Source organism: Orycteropus afer, unplaced genomic scaffold (genome assembly GCF_000298275.1).
Source record: "Orycteropus afer afer isolate SDZICR_OR568_19922 unplaced genomic scaffold, OryAfe1.0 scaffold00200, whole genome shotgun sequence".
Classification (NCBI taxonomy): Eukaryota; Metazoa; Chordata; class Mammalia; order Tubulidentata; family Orycteropodidae; genus Orycteropus; species Orycteropus afer.
The window spans coordinates 3,812,490-3,818,207 of NW_006921787.1; the positions used below are offsets into that span (position 1 = coordinate 3,812,490).

Here is a 5,718-nt window from a genome sequence, read left to right on the forward strand (position 1 = left end):
ATAGGATTCCTCCATTCTTCTGCATTTACTTCCAAGGCATTGAGATCATGGATGTGGTATGATCACTTAAACAGTAAATTTGATGAATTGATGGAGTTTGTGGACTAATTTAAGAGTGAAAACTCCTGTGATCCACAATCTTCGAAGAGACACTTCTGGGACTTTATCTGTAGGAACTGTACTGGGTTCTCATGGTAAAAGACAAGAAAGATTCTGTCCTAGCACTGGACGGGGAAGAGAAGAGCAACCACTGTGAAATATATCAATAGTGTTCTCCACAACAAATGCTTCCTGTTCAGGAAAAAAGACTTAATCGAGGCCTTATTCCATTTGAGTTGTTGTTGTTGTTGTTATGTGCCATTGAGTTGGCCCTGACTCATAGCGACCCCTCCTTGGGTTTCCGAGGCAGTATCACTACGGAAGTAGGATTGCCCAACCTTCCTTCCGAGGAGTGGCTGGTGGGTTTGAACCTCCAGCCTTCTGGTTAGCGGTCAAGTGCTTTAGCCACTATGCTACCAGAGCTCCTATTCCATTTGAGGGAGGGCATTATTTCCTACTTCAGCACCCTCTAGCTTTCCTATCTCATATATGGGGAGGTGAAGATTAAGAAACATTTTCAAAGATCCAGGGACATACCAAGTAAAAGACTGAAATTTAGTCATAAGTTTATAGAATTCATTCCTCCATCTCTTTACATAACTCTAACAGTTTCCTAACATGTGTATTACAGGTGGCAAAATGAAAAACACACCCTTTCTCTGAGGAAAGTTGTGGTGCTTAAAGTGAACAGTTCTCAAAGTGAGAACAAAAACAATGACCCTAGAGGAATTTGAAGTCACTTGTACCTAAAACTACAGGAAATATGAAACACAGACCAGCTCTTAGACAGATTAAAATAAAACTTGATACAAAAATCCTTCTGACCTCAATTCCTATTATCTGAGATATACTGGCCAAGCTTCAGAAAAGAAAGAAAGAAAAAGACAGATTTGAACAGGAAAAACAAAAACAGCATTATAACCAGACACAGATATGACACAGATGTTGAAATTTTCAAGCGGGGTACTTAAAGTAACCGTGATTAATATGTTAAAGGTGCTAATGGAAAAAGTAGACAAGATACAATAAAAAAAAAAAAAAATGAGTGAGTGAGGTGAGCGGAAGATAAAAACTACCAACCAAAAGGAAATGCTAAAAATAAAATAAAACATTGTAACAGAAAGAATGTCCTTGATAGACTCACCAGGAGACTTCTTGTTGTGTTGTTGTTATGTGCCTTCGAGTGGGACCCAACTCATAGTGACCCCTCCTTGGGTTTCCAAGGCAGTATCACTATGGAAGTAGATTGCCCCATCTTCCTTACGAGGAGTGGCTGGTGGGTTTGAACTGCCAGCCTTCTGGTTAGTAGTCAAGTGCCTTTAGCCACTATGCTACCAGAGCTCCCAAAAGTAACTAGCCACGTAGACAGGGACTTGAACCCTGGACCCTCAGATTAAAAGCCTGATGCTCTACCAACTGAGCTACCCAGGCTCTTACCAGTAGACTAGACATGATCATATTAAAAATTGGTGAGTGTGAAATAGATCGATAAAGCTTTCTACTTCAAATGCAAGGAGAAAGCACTTGCGCTGGTGCTCCCTCTTCTCTCTCTCTCTCTCTCTCTCTCAAGCACACATGCACAGAGATCAGAAGATCAAAGGAGAGTGGTGCAATTTTAAAAGACGTAACATACATGTAATCGGATATGGAGGGAGAAATAAGAGAATATGGGGTTAAAACAATGTCTGAACTAATCAAGGCTAAAATTTTTCCAAATTATTGACAAGCACAAAATCAGAGCCAGGAATCTCAGAGAACATCAGTCAGGAAAAGTCACAAAACTTTGCATGTGTTTTTGTAAATGGTCCCCGTGTAGATAACAGCTCATGAGTGGACTATTCATTTTGCAGAAATATGAAGGCAATGAGGAAAAACATGAAAGATGGCAGATTGGAAAAAAAAAATCTGCTTTATATATAGTAGGATAAAGATAAGAGTAATAGCAGACTTTAGGTTAGAAGCCATGCAAGCAAGAAAAGAATCATGTGAAATCTGTAAGTGCTGAAGGGAGAAATAAAAAGGCCAAAACAAAACAAAAACACTAACCTGGATATATATCATCAAAAGAGAAGGAGGAATAACAACTTTCTCAAACAAAATTAACGTGCCAGTAATAAATGTTAAAAAAAGTTCTTTAAGGGGAAGGAAGATAAGTCGTATAATCAGTGATAGATAAAGAAAAAAAGAGTACTGGAGAAGGGATAAATAAAAGAAAACTGAAAAATATTATTTATTAACTTTATTGATTTAAAGTTTAACTGTCTTCATCACTTAATAAGAATAGCAATGTATGGAATGATTGTAGCATACGAATAAGTGAAAGGAATGACAGAAATAACATAAAGAATATCAAGGAGGAACTGGAAACGCTACTATAAGATACCTGCACTCTGCATGAAACAGTACAAGTTATTTTAAAGTGATTTATATAAGATAAACATGTATATTAGCAACTCTACGTAAGCACTATTAATTTTAAAAGATATATAATTGATACACCAAGAGACTAAATGAAAGGGAAGATATAAAAAGCTCAAATAACATCAGAGAAAGCATAAAAGATGGAAAACAAGGAACAAATGCAATATACAGATAACAGTTACAAACATGGTAGATATTAATTAGTCGCTATGAGTTAAAGTCAACCAAGAAACATCTAAAAACAACAACACAATAATTATAATTCTAAATGTAAAGAATGTAAATAACCAATTTTAAGTCAGAAATTGTCTTGTTGAAGTTGACTTGTTGATTAAAAAAACAAGAATAGAAAACATTCAATAATATGCTGTCCACACTTTATATATAAAGACTTTATATGTAAAAAGCAGATAGGTTAAAAAGGATGTGCCATGCTTATATCAATCAAAAGTAATATGGATTAGTTACATTAATTTCAGTCAAAGCATACTTCAGAATAAAAAAAATTATCAGGTATGAAGAAAGGTATTACATAAAAGACAAAATTATAAATCTCTGTGAAGAAGTAACAACCCTTAATGTTTATGTACCTAAAAACAGAACATCAAAAAATGTAAATCAATCTTTAATAGAACTGACAGGAGATTTAGACAAATCCATTATTATTCTTGGAGATGTCAACCTCCTTATTTCAGTAATTGATAGGTCAAACTGACAGAAAATCAGTAAGTCTATAACGGATGAAAATGGAAATGTCAATCAAACTGGCATTTATAGAATAAATGTTCAACAGCAGCAGATTACATGTCTTGTATTGGATATTTATCAATATAGACCACATTCTGAAAAATAAAACACACCTTAAAAACTAAAAGAATAGGAATAACACAAAGAATTAAACCAGAAATCAATAGGAAGATAGTGGAAAAATTCCCACATATCTGGAGATTGAACAGTACACTTTTAAATGATACATGAGTCAAATAAGAAGTCTCAAGAGAAATTAAAACTATTTTGCACAAAATAAAAATGAAAATGGAATTCAATATTTGTGTGATGCAGTGAAATTACTACTTGGAGAAAAAAAATATAGTGATAAATCATTCATCATGCATTTGAAAAGAATAAATAGTTACAAGCAATAACCTAACTTTCCCATTAGGGAACCTGAGAAAGAAAATCAATTTCAGCCTAAAGCAAGAAGAAAATTATTGAAATAGATAAGAATCAAGGAGTTGAATATAGGAAAGCAATAGAGAAAATCAATTAAACCAAAATCTTTCTTTGAAAAGATCAATAAAATTGATAAAATCCTATCCACACTAATCAAGAGAAAGTAAGGGAATACACAAATTACCAATATCATAAATGGAGAAAAGACATTATTAGTGATCATAAGGATATGAAAGGTATTATAAAATAATAAAATGAATAATTCTATGTTGATAAATTTCATAGCTTAGATGAATAGACCAGTTCTTTGAAATAAATAATTTACCATAATTCATAAGAAGAAATAGGTAATCTTAATATGCAAAATTTATTAAATAATTGAATCAATAATTAAGAAATTTCAAAAGAAAAAGTAGCAAGTCCAGATAATCTCTTTGGTGAATTCTATGAAATATATAATGAACAATAAATACTGTATCTCCTCATTTCTTAAAAAAAAAAAAAAAAATAGAAGCAGAGGAAGTACTTCCTATCTCATACTATGAATACAACAATACCCTAATACAAAACTAGATAAAGACAGTACAAGGAAAGAAAGTTACAGAACAATATTTCTCATGTACATAGAGGCAAAATTCTCAATATTAGTAGATCACATCCAAGAGTGCATAGAAAGAATTATACACTGCAATCACGTGACATTTATTCTATATGTGTAAAGCTGTGTCAAAATTCGAAAATCAACTAGTGAAATTCACCATATCAACAAGTTAAAGAAGAAAAGTCAAATATCAATTGAAGTAGAAAAAACATTTAACTCTGATAAAATTCACTCATGATAAAGTTCTCTCTCAGTCAACTGAGAACATAGAGAAACTTCCACACCTGTATAAAAATAGTTGTAAAAAGCAAATGAACAAACACAGTCTTATATCTCAAATAGTTCTTAATGTTGAGAAATTAGATGCTTTCCCCTCAGATCAAAAATAAGGCAAGGATGTTTTCCTCAACACTCTTATTCAGCATCATACTGGAAGCCCTAAGTAATTTCAGATAAATAAATAAGCAAGAGAAAGAAATAAAAAGTATTCAAATTGAAAGGAAGAAATAACACTGTTTTCAGATGGGAGATCTATCTGGTAATGTGGTGCCTAAGGCATTTGACTGCTAACCAGAAGGCTGGCAGATCAAACCCATCAGCCACTCCTCAGAAGGAAGGTTGGGCAAATTACTTCCATAGTGATACTGCCTCAGAAACCCGAGGAGAGGTGACTATGGGTCAGATCTAACTCGATGGCAGTGAGTTTTTTGTTTTTTTTTTTGCTTGGTGTTTGCATAAAAGTGTGTATGTAGATACTCCCAAAGTATTTAAAAATAAAAGGAAAAACAACTTCGGGAAGTTATATATGAGTATAGGAAGATCACAGGATACAAAGATAATGTCCAAAAGCCAATTACTTTGATAAATGTAAGTAATAAACAATTTAAATTTGAAAATAATTTTAAAAATATGATTTGCAATAGCACCAAAAAGTAAAATACTACAGTATAGACCAAAGAAAATATGGATAGCATGTATATGCAGGAAACTATAAACTCTAATTAAAGAGATTAAAAAAAGGATATAAATAAATGGAAAAATATTTCATGTTCACAGATTGGAATATTCAAAATTGTGAAGTTGATAACAATTTTTCTTAAGATTTATAGATTCAATATAATCTCAAACAAAATCCCAGTAATTTGCTTTGTAGATATGGACAAACTGATCCTAAAATGTAAATACAAAGTAAAAGACTTAAAATAACCAAGAAAATATGCTACAAGAAAAGAGTGAGAGAACATACACTTCCTGGTTTTAAGACTTAGAATAAAGCAATAATTATCAAGACAGCAGAGTGTTGGAGAAAATTGGAAGATAATTACCTGGCCAAACTAGAAGATCCATATAGGTGCCCACTGCAAAGAAAGGTAATCCAAGATAATGTGAATATTATCAAACAATACAATTTATATGACAATTAA

At 32.7% G+C, this 5,718-nt stretch overlaps 1 non-coding gene across 1 annotated transcript; it reads right to left on the reverse strand.

The window, feature by feature from the left end:
* Positions 1 to 1,457: 1,457 nt before the first annotated feature.
* On the reverse strand, positions 1,458 to 1,530 carry TRNAK-UUU. Its single transcript has one exon. It is a non-coding gene; the product is annotated as a tRNA-Lys (tRNA).
* Positions 1,531 to 5,718: the final 4,188 nt, after the last annotated feature.